General features: G+C 43.5%; 1 protein-coding gene across 5 annotated transcripts in view; it reads left to right on the top strand.

The window, feature by feature from the left end:
• Positions 1-20,325, top strand: part of SH3RF2 (SH3 domain containing ring finger 2) — a 118,051-nt gene that overhangs the window by 69,486 nt on the left and 28,240 nt on the right. The gene's annotated exons all lie outside the window — the stretch shown is intronic.

Here is a 20,325-nt window from a genome sequence, read left to right as displayed (position 1 = left end):
TGTTAAATGCATAAGAGTTCTACTAGGAAAAGATGGCAAGACAACCCTTGTGGGGAGGGGGGGATGAACTGGGAGGGAACCTTATTTAGGCTGCTTCTAGGTGCTTCCTCTGAATCCCAGCTACCTTGGAGATTTAATAAGGAAGCTTACCTCCTGGAGGCACTCAAGAGGTGTTTGGCCTTCAATGCATTCATTCCTAAGGTTTGGGTGTGGACTTGGTGAATTGTTTTTTGTTCTCGGATGAGCAGTGTGAGCCTGCTAGTCTCCCCAGTAGCATACCTTGTGACTGACCACGTTGATGTCAGCTTTATGGAATGGGCACCCTTGGCTCTCCTGAGAGGTTAGTTCTTGTTTTCATAACCAATTGTTGATTTTAAGCACAAATCCTTTTTTCTTTCAAAAGTTGTGTATCTGTCTGTGTGTTTTATTACAGCAGTTGTGTGTATAGATAGAAAAATATAATGAGAAAGTAATATGATGATTCAGATTTCAAGGGAAAAGAGGAAACCATTTTCAAAGGCTTGATTCGGTGTTTGCCTTGATTTGCCTAGCCTCTGAAGAGTAAGGCTGATTGGTATTCGACCTCGTCATCGAGGTTGTTACTTTCTGGAGGAAATGTGCTTGGGAGTGCTCAGGCGGCAATCTTATCACTCTTGCCCAGAAGTCCCATTCAGTGGGACTTCAGAATTCAGTGTGATTTACTTCTGAGTAGACATGCATTGGCTTGTATTGTGTGGGAGTCAAAATACATGCCGAATAGACTCGGCATGAAAGAACTCCATTCTAGCCAAACATGCCCCTGACTTTCTCCCTCTCAAGGATGGTGATACTTTATTTTGAACTGTACTTAAAGGGTATCCGTAGTGCTCCATGGGTTAAGATCCATCCAGGACCAGATCTTTAAGCACCTGGGGATGCTTTGTTGAGCCATTATTGTGGGATACCCACCCCCACACACACCCCTCACCCATAAACCTTCACATCATCTTGTTTTCCCTTGAAATCCTTTGGATTAGACAGTGTTCCTCTCATCATCCTGGCCAGGTTGCTTGAAGGCTGGGGGAAAGGGGCACTTGTAATGGAGGGAGCAGCCACTGTATACTGAGCTGCAAGGAAGTACAGAGAAGCCCCATGCAAGGAAACAGGATGGGTGTTCACTTTTCAGCACAGCAGATTGTTCTGTACATTACTTGGCATAGGAATCACTGAAGAGCCCACAGAACACTGTGGAAGGACAGTAGATGAACATATTGGAAAGTGAGTGGTCTGTAACCAGGATCATACACATATGATTGTATGGGATCACCTTGCCAGACGCAAGGATTTTTGGACTATGGCTGAGCCGAGCATTAGGGTCAGACTAGATGTTATGAGGGAAACTCAGTCTTCCCAACACCATATTTCCCTCACAACACTACTGCAGGGGCCCATTTGCAGGAGGAAATTGGTGGGCTGCGCGGAGTACTTAACCCTTTGCCAAACCACCACTTCTACCCTGTTGATTACGCCCTCTGTGCCGTTTGTGATGATGGAGTAAAGGTGAAAACTGACTTCTTCAATGGTTTCCCCTCTAGCTGGGCAAGGCTGGGGAATGGTGTTGGGGGTCATTAGCAGGGGAGAATTGGATGCTGCAGAGAGATTAAGCACCCCTCTCCCATTGGCTGATTCAGCCTGATGAGTGACCCCTCCCCACCCTACTCTCACATTTGCTGTTACTGTGGCCTATGTAGGGTTGGGTCTATACGTTTGCCAAGATAACATCAAGGTTGGCCTTTCAGGTGCATGTACCGCATTCAGGGCACCTTGCAGACTTAGGTGCTCCTCCTCCTGCCACATCTTTTGGGGTATACGCAAATGAACAACAGCTAGTTACCCCCTACCCCACGTGTTTCTAGAAAAAAGCAAGATGCATGATAGATTTGTAATACTGTTTGCCCACGGTGCAAGCTAGTTGGCATGTGCTGGCATCTCAGTTGTTGCAAACTGCCAGGAGAGCTTCAGCAAGTATAGGAAAGTAATAAATAAAGATTTACTCATTCCAGTTTCTAGCCCACCATATTCCAGTGCTATGTTTTTAAAGCATACATAAAATATCCAATTAACATGAACAAAAATAGATAACACAAGTTAACACTCTGTGTTTATTTATAAACTGTTATGGCTTAATCCAGTCAAGTGGGGGAAAACATCTTAAGCTCACTCCTACTCTTTTTCACTGGCATTTGTTTCTACCTGAAACACAGCTGTGATTTCTATGGCCATGTGTCTGCTTTTAAGAGGACAGTCCTCCATTTGAAGAGCTGCCAGCAGACTGTCCTCTTTTTGAAGGCGTTCTCTATTTGAAGGGCTGTCCTGTGTAATTCTGATTTTAAAATGAAGAAACCATAAAGATTGTTGCCCATCAGCAAATAGCATCTGTGCAGCAGACTGAACAGGCAGGCACACAAATCACCTGGTCACAACCTTCCACGCTATGGTGAGATGTACTGCATTTCCGTTTTCCATTCATTTATTATATTTCTATACCACCCCATAGCTGAAGCTCTCTGGGCGGTTCACAAAAAATAAAAACCATTAAAATACATTATATAAAATATAAAAACCATTCACATAATGACATAAAACAACACACACAACATATACCATTTAAATTACAACAGTTACTTCTAAATTTGCATCTATACAAATAAATTAACACATGCAAATTGTATGCAAATCAGTGACCTATTTTGGGTGATGCATTTCCTTTTTTTGTGGCAATTCATAACTGGCTACCCTACACCCATCCCAGTGTCCTGTATTCTTCGTCAGGTATCCCTCACCCTAGAGGGAATCTCCACAATGCCTCTGTTCAGCGGTGGAGCTAGGGTGCCCAACTTTCAGGTCTGCATACATCCCTTTGTGCACTCAGAGCAGCTTCTTCTGTTGTAACTAATGGGATAGCCCATGCGCATAAGAGAGTTCCATACTTGCTTCTGATTGCACATGGAGCTTTGCATCTGAACATTGGTCTTTTAGACATCTCCTGCGTGAAGACCAAATTTAGGAACCAATGTTCATCTCAGTTTGTATGACTTGCATCTTTCATTAGCCATTCTAGAACCTGGGGCAGTATCCAACTGTATCATTCCGTTAGTGCCAGTGACATTGGAATGAGTGGAAACTAGGTTCTGAACTATGTACAAGAAGAGAATCCAACTAAAGTTATGTTTGTGCAAACACAGTTGTGCAAGTGGCTTTGCATTATGCTCGAACAACCTGTTGTGTAACCAGTTGTGCCTTATGCTTGTGGAACCCACTGTGCAACCGATTGCGCATTACCCTTGTGCAACCAGTTGTGCACTGTGCTTGTGCAATCCGTTGTGCAACCAGTAACCAGTTACATAACTGCTCGCACAACCGGTTGCGCAAATATAATGCACAACCAGTTGCAAAATGGAAAGACATGGGGAGCTCTGCTAGTGCTATTTGAGTTTGCCTTTGAGTTCATTCCCTTGGAACAAATCAATTAGATTCAAGCCCTATTCAGGTGTTTTGCATCTGAATCGGGCAAACACATGACGGGAAGGAGTACTCTAGCCCCACCCCTCTCCCTCGTGTTTGTCGCCATCAACTCATGGAGGGTGACAGTCTGAAGGGGAGAGCTCCCATATCTGGAGGCTCTCCACGTGAACCAGAACATGGATTTTTCAGCGTTCTGGCGCACATGGAGAGCCTCTATGGATAAATGAGCTCTCCTCTTCAGATTGTCACCCTCCACAAGTTGAGGGTGACAAATGCAATGTGGGAGAAGGCTGGGGCTGGAGCACTCTTTCATCTCATGCGTTTGCCCTATTCAGGTTAAGAATGCCTGAACAGTTGATCGGACAAAAGCATATAAGTTGGCCAGCAGCAGTATGGATGTCGCACAAGGTCTAGTTTATGTCCTAATGCTCAACCTGTTTATGTAAATATAGGAAGATCTGGGATGTTGATACAAATTCCACACAGAAGGGGTTTGACAAATGCATACTTAACAATGCCAGTGCTAATTATTATAGCATGATTACCCTGTGAAAATGCTATCACTAAAATTTCAGCTTTCACTCAAAATAGAAGTTTAACTTTCCAACTTTTATGGTTGCAGAGAATTGCATAAATAAGTGACAAGATTCAAAATGAAAAACTCAATGTGCACTTTAAATCTCATTCTTCTAATCTGAAGCTCATGCTTTTAAAAAGTGTGTGTGTGGGGTGGGGGGTAACTCATAATTTCTTAATCTTTGGCCTTGGCATTCCTTTTGTTTAATTAACACCAGCTGTGACTCCATTATCTCTGCCTTTGGCTCAAGAATCCCGAAGGTGGTCTCTTGAAAACAACCATTTGTTTTCTGATTAGAATTCTCTACGCAGTTTAGCCAGCTGTCACATCTCTTCTCCCAGCTGTACCAAGCAAAAGAGACAGATGAATATGCTGTGAAATTGTTGCTTGACACCCACTTGCAAACCGCAAACCATCTCAGAGGGACTTTCAAATACTTTCCCATCTTGCTGTCAAGGACCAATTAGTCCTTTCCATTCCACCTGGCTAGAGCCAAGATTATCTACTGTAATTTGCCACACGCTGCTATCTTCTTATGCATGATGACTTAGAATGCCACAATAATACTGGGGCTACTCCTGGGCTATGGGATGCCTGCCTACTGCTTACAAGGCAATAAGGAAGCAAAGACTCTTCTATGGCATAATTCTAAAACATGTATCCGCAGTTCAATGGGAATTACTTTCTAGTAAAAGGACATAGGACTGCAGCCTAGTGGCATTTGCACAAGAGGGGCAAGCCCAATCCTGTATGTGTTTACTCAGAAGCAAATTCTACTGAGTTCGGGGTTTCGCTTCTTTGAAATGCAAATAAAAAACCTGCATTGGCCAGGTGCTTATTCACCTTACAAATGCCTCTCCTATTTGGCATGAACAGTGACCACACATTCAGGTAGACAGCAGGGGAGGGGCTCAACTGCACATTAAACCTCCTGTGAAAGCCACTATCGCTTTATTGCAGCACAAATGTTTGAAAAGAAGAAGCTGCTTCATCTGGTATATCGTGAAGCAGTTTCTTGTCAACAAAAGCTCAGGTAGGATTAAGTTAGGCTGTGGTCCTGAACACAGTAACTAGGGAGGAAGCTCCATTGAGAGCAGCGGAAGTTATGTCTGAGGCAACGTGTGCAAAATTGCACTGTTAGTCTTTCAGATGGCCCCAGACGTTATCTTCTTTGCTGCTATAGCAGACGCAGGGCTACTACATGTTCGACTAATCATGTTGGTGTAGTTAAGCCTACAATTTTTCTTTACTTTCATGTAAGCATATATGGTCCTGATCCAGATCAGGACCATGGCACTTCGGGAGAGGAGGGATTAAGCTTTCCCACCCATAGTTTTTTTTAAATTCCAACAGACTTTTTTCCTTTTTAATACTCCCCACCCCCAGCAATGGAATGGGTGAAATTTCAGGGGGAAACTTGTGGGAGGATCCTTATACCCTCCTCTCCTGAAGCACCATGACCCCAATCTGGATTGGGACTGCACAGGCTTATACAAAAATAAAGAAAAATAGCAGGCTGAACTACACCAACGTAATTAGCAGAATGTGTTGTTTGGCCCTTAGGGCCATATTATGAGACATAAGGATAACAAGTACAAAATGCAGACATAACACATTATGAAGGGCAAACAGGTATAAATTAGTAGGTATAAATTAGCATTCCTAAACACACTTCATAGGAAGTCTCACTGAACTGAAAAGGGCTTGAGTAAATACGATGAACATCCAGGTGTACAATACGCATAAATGGAAGCCAAATCCTTTCTTATTTATTAAATTTGTATCCCACCTTTCCTCCTAGGAGCTCAGAGTAGCATATATGGGGTTCCCAGGCCATCTCCCATTCAGGCATGGATCTTGCCCTGACCTACTTAGCCTCAAGAGGTCACTGCATCGTTTGCATTCAGGCCGTGCTTTGGGTCACTCACAGGTATTTTAGAAGAAAAGTCCATGGTTTATATACATGCTTTTCTATATATAGCTGATGAGATACATGTGTATTTCCTACTGGGTACCTGAATCTGAGTGCAAAACATCTATGAATTTACAATTATCTGGCTACTCTTCTCAGATACACAAATAGGTCTTTAACAAAATTGAGGACATACACCCTTTAATTATAGTAAATGATACTAAAATAAAATGAGGTACAGATGTGGGGAGGGAAGGAAGGAAGGTATCACAATAATTTGTGGTTCTTTGCTACCCTCTTTGAGTTTTCAATTTATTCTTTAGAGGACTGCTGAAATCCTACATTTTGCTAAAGGGTTAAGATGGATTAAGTGGGAAGTAGGCTCAGAACAAAAGGAGTGGTTGACAGTGTTAAAGTCATTCTGCATGCTGTGTTTAATAATACCCTGAGTATCCTGCATCATATGTCCACAACAGCCATATTCCCTCTGTGGGATTGAGAATAAAAAGTGGGGCAGAGCGGCGGGGGGAGAATCCCCACTCAGAATAGGTGAGGGTGTCACTTAAAGCTCTAAGTCAACGTGTGCTCTCTGCCCATGGGTGCCACACCTCAAAAGAGGAAGCTTTGCTCCTATAAGTGATAGAAACTACCAGAGCCAGCACTGCCCACAAGTCTTTTGCACCCTTTGGGTTTCTCTGTGGCAGCTGCTCACCACTTCTGTGAAACCAATACGTTTTGAAAGTATTCATATGTGGCCTTTTCTTTTTTTCCCCCTCCTCACTTTGAGGCAGAGGCCTAGTTTCGTTATTCTGTATAAATGGAAGAGGAACAGAGGCCGGATTAATTTGACTTGCTAAAAGAAACAAAGGTTGGCCTTAGGTATTTGGGTTAACAGAAGATAAGAGGTATATCTGAGGGAAAGACTTAAAAGGAAAGCAGTGGAAGAAATTATCATAGTTATTATTGTAAGGTCCTGAGCTCCTTACAACTTAGCATGCTTCCAGATGAAGTTTTTATGGCTCCATCATCCTGCTCCATTCATGGAATTTTACAGGGGAGGCCAGACATCATCGTCTTCGACTTGTCATCTTCTTGTGTTTTCCCATTGATGCTTCCATCTTTTCTCTTATCGTAGAAAATCCATTAAGAAAGAAAAGATGGAATAGCTGCACAATGCCTTCCCATAGGCAGTGCTAGAGCCCTCCATCTGGAAGCACCAGTATAGTATCCTGAAAGAGGGCATGGCTGCTGGTTAGCTAGAACCTTGAATAGGAGCGCTCCTACCAGGAAGTGAGGGATACTGCAGCTTTTTTCTGCACATTCCACTTGATAAATATATTGCTGATTTTCCCCTTGTAGATGAATTAGATCTTCATTGCAGACCTAAAGCCCAAGCAGGAAGAGCAGAACTGAGTTATCCCTTATTAGCTCAGCTATCCCAGTGAAGCTGAGCTATATCTTATTGCACATGGATCCAAAGTGGATTGAGCGCAAACAAAGCTCCAGAAAATTGACTGTCTTTGTTTGATCTATGTGGCCACATCACCAAAAAAGAGATGAAACAATGACATAAATGTGCATAGGATTTGCATGGGCTAATTTGTATGTATGTATGCAAATGTAGAAATAATTACTAGAATTTAAGTTTCAGAGAAGACAAGCCACCTAATTTCCCATCCAAATCACATCAAATAAATTCTTCAGTTACTTTGTACCCCACCCCAGAGCACCCCAAACCAGATTTTCTTCAATTAATTTGCCACCAATTAATTTCTCAGACAGTCCAGATCATACTCCAGAATTATTTTTCCTTCAGTTAATTACCTCCATTCATCAATCATCACATCATTATACCCCCTAAATTAAATTTAAAATGACCAGGGCACATGATTCCCTTCGCGGGGGGGTGTATTCTCAGTATGAGACAAGGTGGCTGGCAGGTAGTTTTTCTTTTCTTTTTTCACTTAATATTAAGCTAAAGGCAAGCTGGCAGCTGAGCTACTACTGCCAGCTCACCCCTGTGCCACGCTGTTTGAATTGAGACCACAAATGCCCCTGGGAACTGATTTCCTTTCCAGGACATCGTACAGAAAAGGAAGTGGCTGCCCCTACATAGGCTTGTCTTTGGCTTAGGGCACAATCCTACGTAGACAGAAAAAGGTCCTACAACTCCCAGCTTTCCCCAGCCACCATGGGGCATGCTGGGAGTTGTAGGACTTTGTTCTGTCTAAACATGTATGGGATTGCACCTTTAAGTAAAAAAGAAAGAAAACAAAGAAAGATAGGCCAACCACTGGCCACCTTGTCTCATCGTGCATTCTGGTACCAGACATACAGGAAAAAACACACCATCCTAGGCAGTTTTTGAAATACTGCACTATTTGGTATGAAAGAGGACTCCCGGCCACCCAACTCTGAATTTTTTTTAGATGATGTTATTAGGGAATAATAATTCTTCAGCTGTTGTTCAACATCAAGACATCTTTGTTCAAGGTTGCACTTCTGTGCTGGGTATATTTTGTGTTTCCAGCGCTCATCAATATTCCATCACTGGGAAATCTAAGCACATCCATTGTGATTGTGCTCTGCTCTATGAATTAAGGCGGTGCATGTGTCATGGGACCTATTGGCCTATAACTTACTAGGCCATACCAACCATATAACTCTTCTTCCCATCATTGGTCATGCCATTTTTGACCCATTTTAAAGATTTGGTGAAATGGTTGTTGTTATTTTGTAAATAGAATGAGTGTTTTCCGGTTAGCCTATTCAAACCTTGGAGTGCTCATCCCTTTAAAAAAAGAGTGATGGATACCAGCAAATCCTTTCCCTTGCACTAGCACCCTGCCATTTTGTGTAAAAGCTTACTGTTGGGAAGAAGACATAAACCCAACAGAATTTTATTGGAGAACTATTCTGCACAGTTCTCCAATAACTCAAACCACTCTTGCAGGGTGGTTCAGATAAGTCCCTTAAACGTTCTTGAATACAAGATGTAGTGCAGGCTGCCTAATCTTGGCTTGCTCTAAGTTCAAGAACAACAGGAAATGGGATTCACAGCTTTATATTTTGTTACTCCAGTCAAGCAGTAGGTAGGGAAGCAGTAGATTTTGTGACTGAATAATAAGCACTTGCTTCAAATGCCAGAAAGGAGCAAATGCAGCAGCATGATAATTAAGGCACATTTTTTGAGGAGAGGCAAAAGGCCAGACTCCAACTACCTTGGCATTAGAAAAAGGAAGTGAGACCAGGGAGAGAATGTATGCAAGATATTAACCCTGGTGTCCTGGCTAAATCCCCCACCTCGCACGCACACGCACCCCTTTTTGTTTTTGCTGATCAGAAATTCCTAAGTATTTTCCATTGCTGGCAATCTCTCTTCACTCCTCCCCACTCCTGCACACAGTTCGGCTGGTACAATGTAGCTTCTGTATTTTCCCTCACTGCTGCAATAGGTGGTGCTGAAGTAATGTAAACCTACTGGTAGAGCAAAGTGTGTGACAGTATTACCAATGGCATGACACAGTGTGTCATACAATGAACTGGAAGCGATTCGATTCGCTCTGTGGGAGCGGGAAAGGCCTTAGGGCGGAGGAGGAGCATTCTAGGAGGAACAGGGAGTTGCTGACAGAAGAAACAATATCACCCTTATGAAACATGCCTGCTTCAAGCGCTGCAGTCTTCATTCCTGGGAGTGTGCCTGCAAGTGTCTCCCCAAATAAGATTTAAAACAAACAAAACATCCTATCTCAGACATTTGCATAAGGCCTTACAACATCACAGCTTCTATCATGGGATTGACTTACGTGTGCACTGAAAATGCTAATATCAGACACAGCCCTTCGATTGCTGCTAGCTATGCTACCAACAGCGATTACTAACATCACCCTGGAATTAATAGGGGCCCATGGAATTCAGCTGCTCATTTATTGTTGTTTACCTTTGGAGTTGACTTTGTCCCACTGAAATGTACACCAGTGATAAGGCACTCACAAATGTGGGGTGCTTGATACCTTCTTTGTCCATTCCCCCCACCCTTCACCTTCTCATATGCTCCCCATTCAGTACACTGAATATGCTCCTTCACAAGGATAGTTACACACAATACTCATTACACAGACACTACTCATACATTCCATTCACATACCACTTTCTTACTCACACAAAAGTCTCGAGCAAATAGTCTACCAGTAGAACAGCACTTTGTTCTGCTTACTGCCTTTGCTGCCTTTTCTTTTTTCTTTTTTGAATATATTTTTATTTATTTTATCTTTATAAATGAAATATACAATACCAAACATACCAACAACCTGATCAATACTAGAATTTCCCGACAATACAATATTCTGATGAGGACACCATAATAACAAAAAGAGAAGGAAAAAAGAAAGAAAAAAAAGGCAAAAGGAAGAGGAAAGGATGTGAAGAAAAAGAAAGAAGATTCTTTCCCTTTCCCCCTCCCTCTCCCTCCCCCTTAAATAATTAACTATATTCCTTTTTTAATATTATCATCAGTAGTAGTAGTAATAATAATAATCTAGGCTACTGGGAATGAACTGTAGACCTGTTTCTTGGATATAAGATTGATGATATGATATTGAAATGTAAGGTTGTTTATTAAACTGTAAGATTGTTAAGGTTATAGATATAGTTTGTAAATAGAATGGCATCGGAGGCTGGGGGTTATTGGAGTTTAAATTTAAGCCTTTGCTGCTTTTTCAACTGCACATAGCCCCATCTGTTCTTAGGCCTTCTATATTAATGGCACACTGACTTTTTAAAATGTTGGAGCAATTGAAATGCTCATAAACACTTAATAAACACTTATTAAACAATAATAAACACTTATCATAAACCCAGACACTTTAGCACAGTGGTGCAGAACCTTAGGCCTGGGGTCCAAATCTGCCCCACCTGGGGCCTCAATCTGGCCCTCCAGGGTTCCTCAGATGACCATGCTCCCTTTCCCTGGCCCTGGCCCTGCCCCCTTCCCCCTTCCCCCTGACCACTGATTATTTGGTAGTTTCCTGGCTTTTGTGAATTTTTTTCCCCATTCTGAAAGGTTGAAATGCCTTTCCTGAGGTATAGATACTGGCAGAAAGAGCTTTATGGTACAATATGCAGACCGGAAGGTCGGCAGGACAGCAGTTCGAGACCCGAGTGCCACGTGACCGAGTGAGCTCCCGTCTTCAGTCCCAGCTTCTGCCAACCTAGCAGTTCGAAAGCAAGAAATTGCAAGTAGATAAATAGGTACCGCTTCGGCGGGAAAGGTAACAGCGTTCCGTGCACCTCGGTGTTCAGTCATGCCGGTCACATGACCACGGAAGCGTCTTCAGACAGCGCTGGCTCTTCGGCTTAGAAATGGAGATGAGCACCACACCCTAGAGTCGGACACGACTGGTTGGGGACACCTTTACCTTTTTATGCTGGTATTATTGGTATTTGTGGCCCTGCTCCATTTGCCTTCAAACTTGCCCACCACCGCTGGCATTGCAGCCCCCAAGAGTGCCTCTGAAATGAAATTAGGCTTTCAGGCTGAAGGAGGTTCAACACTTCTGCTTTAGCAGCCGAGGGACAAAACTACCCAGTACATACAATGTAATAAAGCCCTGACCTTCTCTTTTTTAACCAAAAAGCAGCTGGGAGAATTTTGAGTGGAAAAATAGCTGCCTGAGAAGGGTTGAGCATCCCCTTTCCCTGCCACTTCTCTCCTCAGAATAGAAGCTTCTGGTAAAGAGAGTTTGGGCTTTGATATGTGCAGTTGTGTTCAAAATGTAATTTAGCCCTGAGCCTATTTTAGGTAGGATTTGAGCCAGCTAAAGCCAGAATTCTTAGAACCAAATTATTTTTTCTCACATTTATCTTATTTGAAGGGTAACCTGGCAGGAATACTGTTTCACATGCAAATCATTCATTAACATGAAGGGGTCAAGGTTGTAGTGGCAGGGAGGTTCTGTCCCTAACCTTCATGCATTCAGCTGAAGATAACCTGAGGCATGGACAACTACAGGCTAGCAGCCTGGTTCACACACAACACTAACCCATGGTATGGGTAGTTGAACTCTGGGTTATCATGATGTGTGAATGCAGCCATGCTAACAAACCATAGTTGTTAACCATGAACAACCCAGAAAGAGAACCCATGGATTGTTGTTGGGTTGTAAACATTGGGTTGCTTAAACCATGGGTTGTCGTTATGTGTGAAGCCAGAACTGTGAGGTGTTCCTGGGTTATTTCACCAGGCTACAGAAGTGGTGGTCAAAAAAAGTCAGCTACTCTACATAGCAGTACTATGCAAAGGCCTTTGGGATACCAGAGGGAGCAGGCGAAGGCAGAGGGAAACAAGCAACCGAGGGGTTGAGTAAACAAAACTACAATTTGCTTGATAGCTTCCCAGACAAACCTTAGGACAACAAACCATGGGTTAAGTAAACCATGGGTAAGCATTATGTGCAAACCAGGCCGTTCTGTCCATGCAATTGGGAATCTTGGAAATGATCCCTCTCCCCACCACTTGTATTTAATATATGTGTGAAGAGCCCTCCTGAGCTTTAATTTGCTACTTAATTTGCCTATCTACAACTTTACCAAGATCATTCAAAGCAGACTTTGCCGTGGCAAGGAGGTATATAGATAATAATGTATTTGACTGAACCAGTCTGCATTGTGAACTATCCTTAGGCAAGCTACTGGGTTCTATTAGGCTCTCCCCCCACCACACACACACACACACACACACACACACCCCATAGTGCTGGGAACTAAATCAAGGGGTGGTGGACAAGTTTGTCCTCATTATCAAGGTCTTAGGGGTACGAGTACCACACTGACCAAGTTCTGGCTACTGAAGGCTGATATACATTTCAATAGCAAACTGCATTTCTTATATGCTGAATCACATCATCCTCTATTCAGAATTCATTGTAACAATCTTGGCTTTGAGTGGGTGTTTTTTCTTCAACATTTATACGGCGTAAGCTTTCCTAAAGCTTAAGTTCACAAAACAAACCACTGCAGTTCATGAGCTGAGTAATTGCTGAGGCCCTCTAGTTATCTGCTAAAGGGCAACATTGGTGGTATCCTTTATGGTTTTATACAACTGGTTTTTCAGCTGCATTTCCTGGGAAATTTATATTTGATTTAGCTTCATCTCAGAGACTGGAATCTGCCTGTGCCTTCTCTGATAAGTTAACTGTACTGTTCAGTGACCATTCTTTTCTCAAGGCAGGCAAGCAACATCAGTTATCTGCTAAAAGCTAATGAAAGTCCTGGCTGGTTTAGCAGACGATGCTAGCACTGGGATAAATACAGATAAGAAAATGAGTAACACGACCTCATGGGTTGATGACCCCAATCTACTGGATCTGTGCAAGTAAAGAGTGGAACATTCTGGTTGGGCTAAAGTTTCATTTTCTCTCCTTCCTTGTTTCTCAAGAACCATGATGCAAATACGGGCCCCATTGAGGGTATCCTTGTGAGAAATCGCTAGTTTAATGGCTGCAACGAAAGGATGGGCAAGTTTACATATTATGCCCCTTGTGGGAGTGGTCGTCCTTCCTTTGTGGGAGTGGTCTGTTCAAGTCAGCAATGCAAAATGGGAGCTCGGATTCACAGCAACGTCTGCAGCAGGGCCAGCCATCTCATTAGGCAGAAGAGGAAGTTGCCGCAGGCAGCAGATGCAGGGGGGCACGCAAGATGTTGGAGGACATAGATCTATGTGCCTCATGGCCTGCCCCGCGCCTACTAAGCTACTCTGCTGCCCTCAGGGACGGTGGAGGAAGCTGCCGTGTCACCAGTGTTGAATTAAGACTGAACTGTCAGTGTGTTTGACTTCTGTACATGGAAATGGGGAGGGTGCCCCTTGTCATTTTTCTCAAGCAGCAAAATATCTTGGGCAGGCTCTGTTCTGCAGTTATGGAAGGGTACCTTAAAGAGCATAGAATACCGTTCACTAATATTTTCATGGGAGGACCGATTTCTCCCTCGTGTTTCTCAGAGGAGCACCTTCCACAAGAATCTTGCTGTTTACTTTTTCCCATGGAAGTCAGTGGCTCCACAGAGAGCTGAGCCTGCCCCTGTGTGCATAATGTTTGTCTCTGTGGTCCCAGGCTAGAATCTGTCTGTTGGTCATACTAAAGTGTGATGCCAGCATGTGAGAAAGAACAGAGAATCCAGGAGGACTTGGCTTTTAACTGTATTATTCTGGCCAAAGTGCTAATAATAATTCTACTGTCCTCTTTTTATACATTTTTCTAGAACATTCTCAGAAGGCACAACTTTAAAAAGAAATTGAATCTAGGCTATATCCAGCATATTGTAGCTTAAAGCCCCTACTGCCACTAACGAAGCTTTAGGAGAGGCATTTCAACCTTTTAGAATGGGCGAAAACTGCCCCAAAGCCAGGGAACAACCAAAGAAATGGTGGTTGGGGGAAGGGTGGTGACCATCTGGGGAACCCCAGAGACCAGAAGATGGCCCCTGCATCTGAGGTTCCCCACCCCTGTTTTATACCGACTCAGACCACTAGTCCCATTAGCCTGGTATTATTTTGGGCTAGACAGTCTTGCTAACTGTAATGTAACTTATTGGTGTTGGGGGACTTCAGTGTACATTCAGAGGCCATCTTCAAGGGGGCACCTCGGGACTTCATGGAGACCATGGCCGCCTGGGAGCTGCACCCTATTCCAACTGGGCCCACCCATGTAGCCGGTCATGCAGTAGACCTTGTGTTTGTTTCCAGAGAAGCTGGGAGTGATCTGAAAGTTGGGGGTATATCCACCACCCCTTTGTCATGGTCAGATCACTATCTGGTGATGTTGGACTTCTTAGTTCCACAGCCCCTCCGCAGGGGTGGAGGACCCATTAAATGAATGAACAATGCAAAGAAATCGAGGAAAACAACAGAATGGGAAAGACTAGAGATCTCTTCAAGAAAATTGGAGATCAAGGGAACGTTTTGTGCAAAGACGGGCATGATAAAGGACAAAGAAGGCAGGGACCTAGCAGAAGCAGATGAGATTAAGAAGAGGTGGCAAGAATACACAGAAGAACTATACAGGAAAGATCTTAATGTCCTTGATAGCCATGATAGTGCGGTCACTGAACTTGAGCCGGACATCCTCGAGAGTGAAGTCAAGTGGGCTTTAGGAAGCATTAGTAACAACAAAGCTAGCAGAGATGACAGCATTCCAGCTGAGCTATTTAAAATCCTAAAAGATGATGCTGTTAAAGTGCTGCACTCAATATGCCAACAAATCTGGAACGCTCAACAGTGGCCACAAGACTGGAAAAGGTCAGTTTACATTCCGATTCCAAAGAAGGGCAACGCCAAAGGGTGTTCAAACTACCGCACAATTGCGCTCATTTCACATCCAGCAAGGTGATGCTCAAAATCCTACGAGCTAGGCTTCAGCAGTATGTGAACCGAGAACTACTGGAAGTACAAGCTGGGTTTGGAAGAGGCAGAGGAACTAGAGATCAGATCGCCAACATTCGCTGGATCATGGAGAAAGCAAGAGAATTCCAGAAAAACGTCTATTTCTGCTTCATTGACTACGCTAAAGCCTTTGATTGTGTGGATCACAACAAACTTTGGCAAATTCTTAAAGTGATGGGAGTACCAGACCACCTTACCTGTCTCCTGAGAAACCTGTACGAGGGTCAAGAAGCAACAGTAAGAACCAGACATGGAACAACCGATTGGTTCAAAATTGGGAAAGGAGTACGACAAGGCTGCATATTGTCACCCTGCTTATTAAACTTTTATGCAGAGTACATCATGAGAAATGCCGGGTTGGATGAATCACAGGTTGGAATTAAGATTGCCGGGAGAATTATCAACAACCTCCGATATGCAGACGATACCACCCTAATGGCAGAAAGCGAAGAGGATCTCAAGAGCCTCTTGTTGAGGGTGAAAGAGGAGAGTGCAAAAGCTGGTTTGAAACTCAACATTAAAAAAACGAACATCATGGCATCTGGCCCCATCACTTCCTGGCATATAGAAGGGGAAGAAATGGAAGCAGTGACAGATTTTACTTTCTTGGGCTCCAAGATCACCGCAGACGGTGACTGTAGCCATGAAATTAAAAGACGCTTGCTCCTTGGGAGAAAAGCTATGGCCAACCTAGACAGCATAGTAAGAAGCAGAGACATCACCTTGCCGACAAAGGTCCGTCTAATCAAAGCTATGGTTTTCCCAGTAGTAATGTATGGCTGTGAGAGCTGGACTATAAGGAAGGCTGAGCGCCGAAGAATTGATGCTTTCGAACTGTGGTGCTGGAGAAGACTCTTACGAGTCCTCTGGACTGCAAGGAGGTCAAATCAGTCCATCCTAAAGGAAATCAACCCTGAGTGCTCATTAGAAGGACAGCTACTGAAGCTGAAGCTCAAATATTTTGGCCACCTAATGCGAAGAGAAAACTCTCTGGAAAAGACCCTGATGCTGGGAAAGAATGAAGGCAAAAGGAGAAGGGGATGACAGAGGATGAGATGGCTAGATAGCATCACCGATGCAATGAATATGAACTTGAGCACACTCCGGGAGAGAGCGGAGGACAGGAAGGCCTGGCGTGCTATGGTCCATGGGGTCACGAAGAGTCGCACACGACTGAACGACTGAACAACAGCCTGCAGGCAAAAAAACAAAACAGTGTACGCAAATGGCGGCAGCTATGGCGGCCGCCATTTGCATTCCCTTTTTTTCGCTGTTTTAGCCTGCGTAAATATTTACATAAGCTATTATGGGGGGGGGAAGGAACGTAAATAGTGCCCACTATACCATTTGCATTCCCCTTTTTTTTGCCGTAATAGCTTACGTAAATATTTACGTAGGCTAAAACAGCAAAAAAAAAAAGGGAACGCAAATGGCGGCTGCCGTAGCCGCCGCCAGCATACGCTTTTTTTTTTTTTTAGCTTGCCGTGATAGGCTACATAAATACTTACGTAGCCTATCACAGCTTCCACAGGGATGCAAATGGTGTCCCTGCGTTAGCCGTGATAGGCTACGTAATTATTTACATAGCCTATCACAGCTATGATGAGGAAGCGAATGGCGGCCGCAGCACGGCCGCCATTAGCAAGTCAGCACAGATGGCAGCAGGTAAGTGCTCTGTTTCGCCGCCTTTCGTGGGGGGGGGGGGCTTCGTTCCACCATGGATTTCGGGGGGCTGAATGCACTGGCATTAGGCCTCACCGAGATCCGTGGCGGAATTCTCTGACATTCCTAGTTCTGTATTACTAGCATTCAGGTCGAAAGCTATCTTGATAACCACTTCAATATAAGTTTCTGCTTATTTGCCATCAGTGTGTCTAAACTGCTTTCATACTGTGAATCCACTCTATTTCACGATGGATGATTTTCAGTAAAAAGCTGTTGAGGAATGTGGGGTGAGAAAGGGCTGCCTCTTCCTTTTAGTGGCTGTGCAGCTGAATAAGCACTAGAATCTGAAGAATGCAATATAATGGATGTGTGGGAATGTTGCTGCCTTAACCCATGTCAGTTACAAAATGTTTTGCAGCCTAGGAAAATGTGGGCTGCTCAGTATTGTGGGCTTGCTTGCTGGGCCCCCACAGTGTTTCCTCAAGCATTAGAATTCTGCTCTTGACATAAGGGTGGAATGGGAGGGTGAAAACCCATTACAAATGGAGGAGGGGAGGACAACCAGAGTTGTTTTTCTACAACCTCAGTTGCAATAACCTATCATCGACTAGGACCTTCTTTTAATGTACTCTTTAATTTCAAGATAGCAGGGTGAAAGAAAGAGAGAGAAAGAGAGAGAGAGAGAAGGGGGGAGAGAGAAGGGGGGAGAGAGAGATAAATAAGGCATCTACTGTGGATGAAAAGGCAGCTGTGTTGGCGGAGAATATATAGTCTACAAACTAAATGCACTTTTATCTGAGATTTCTGTTGGGATTCAAAGAACACTTTTTCTTTCGTTCCTTTGTTCTTCCCAACACATTTCTAGCTCTCACTGATCCTCATATTGCGAATGCCTAAGAATCATAATTTTTAAAAGGAAACTTAAATTGTTTCAGAAACTCCTGGTTTTTAAATCAACATCATAATGCTTTTGAGATGCCAGCAGTTATTTTGTGATATTTTCGACAAGTAGCATCAGACCCTCGGTCACGACAGCTTGGTCATGACTCAGCTGGAGAGAAGGAATGTGTTCCAGTTTCTATCATACATCTTTTCTTCTCCATTTTCCAACGTTAAAAAAAAAAAAAAGCAGCAGTCACTCTCTGGACCATGATACATTTTCATTTTTCTTAATATTTGAAAAAACATCCCTGCTCCCAATTTTATTTATCTATTTATTTCATTTTTATACCGCCCAACAGCCGAAGCTCTCTGGGCGGTTCACAAAAATTAAAACCAAACAACACACAATAAAACAATTTAAAATATACAGAACATTAAAACCACAATATAACAATACAACCACAATAAAACCTAGCAGCAGTGCAGGAGTTTAAAATACAGATTTAAAACAGCAAAGATAAAAATTTAGAAAGCTAAAATGCCTGGGAAAATAAAAAGGTCTTCACCTGGCGCCGAAAGGAATACAATGTAGGCGCCAGGCGAACCTCACTAGGGAGCTCATTTCAGAGCCGGGGTGCCACAACAGAAAAAGCCCTCCTCCTAGTAGCCACCCGCCTCACTTCCTTTGGCAGGGGCTCATGGAGAAGGGCCGCTGATGATGATCTTAAGGTCCGGGCAGGCACATATGGGAGGAGGCGATCCTTCAGGTAACCTGGCCCCAAGCCGTTAAGGGCTTTGAATGTTAACACCAGCACTTTGGATCGGGCCTGGAAATGGACTGGCAGCCAGTGCAGCTGGAAAAGTACTGGCGTAATATGAGCTCGCAGGCCAGTCCCTGTTAACAATCTTGCTGCCCTATTTTGGACCAGCTGAAGTTTCCGGACCATTTTCAAAGGCAGCCCCACGTATAACCCAAGCCTAAAATAGGGGTGCCAAACCTCTTTCATACATTGCTTTATTCAAAAGAAATAGTACATATAATGCAGGACAGAAAGTATTTCACACAACACAGTTAAATGTATAGCTTAGGTGGCTTTAAAGGGGGATTAAACAAATTAAGGGAGAATAGAGCTATCAGTGGCTACCATTCGTCATGATAGCTATGTGGAATGTCCAGGACCAGAGGCAGAATGTCTCTGAACACTAGTTGCTGGGGAGAACAGCAGGAAATAGCTCTTGCCTTCATGTCCTCTTTGTGGGCTTCCTAAAGGCATCTGGTTGCCCACTGTGTTTCCCAGCAGAGGTAAATGCAAGATAATCGAAGAAGAGGTATCTAGTTACAGAGGAGTAAAGGGAAGCAAAACTGATCTTCAGGAAGTTGGCAGGGCACAACTGGGCTCCAAAGACATAGACCCAGATTTACATTGACTCAGAGAAGGCAACTTCCAGTGTATCTGAGACATCTCCAAAATGATGGAGAATGTTCAGCAACCTATCCAGAAATCATAGTTCCACAACCTGGTTGCTGCAATAGAAAGGGCCCTGTCACACGAGTATCTTCATTATTATTTTTATTATTATTATTATTATTATTATTATTATTATTATTACTACTACTACTACTCCATATCCCGCCTTTTTCCTCTTGCAAGGAACCCAAGGCTACTTACATGTTCCTCCTCCTCTCTGATTTATCCTCACAACAACCCTGTGAGGTAGGTTAGGCTGAGAGTCAGTGACTGGCCCAAAGTCACCCAGTGAGCTTCATGACCAAGAGGGGACTAGGACCTGGAGTCCCAGTTCAACACCCTAACCAGCACTCCATGTTCTTCATATCACCAAGAGTCACAGTTGGTAGGACTAAAGAGACTACTATACCCTATGATCTACATCAGACTTCTCCAGTGTGGTGCCCTCCAGATGTTTTGGACTACCTCCCTTTGTCCTTGCCCATTGGTCATACTGGCTGGGGCTGATGGGAGTTGCAGTCTAGAACATCTAGATGGGACCAGATTGGGGAAGACTGATATACATCCTTGCAAGGACAACAAATTTGCACTCCAATCCAGTGACAAATATTAAGGCCTTTTCATATGTTAAAAGTACAAGTGTGCTTTTTACAGGGGGCGGGGGGAGGAACCTGCCAATGCACCCTATACACATTCATTGAAAAGGGCAATGAAAAGAACTTTAATCACATATAAATCCTGTTGAAAATGGGACTAAAATACTTAGTTAAATGCTAAAGAACTCTTGATTTCAATGGAATTAAGACACAAGTAACTTTTGCTGCCTTATTTCCTTAAGAGTTGCAAATTATAACAAAACACGGAGGACACTTAGTTTTGT

The sequence above is a fragment of the Heloderma suspectum genome, chromosome 2, assembly GCF_057233095.1.
Source record: "Heloderma suspectum isolate Gila_16-S chromosome 2, 16-S_ref, whole genome shotgun sequence".
Classification (NCBI taxonomy): Eukaryota; Metazoa; Chordata; class Lepidosauria; order Squamata; family Helodermatidae; genus Heloderma; species Heloderma suspectum.
The sequence above is the reverse complement of the archived record's forward strand: the minus strand, read 5'-3'. Positions and strand labels throughout refer to the sequence as shown.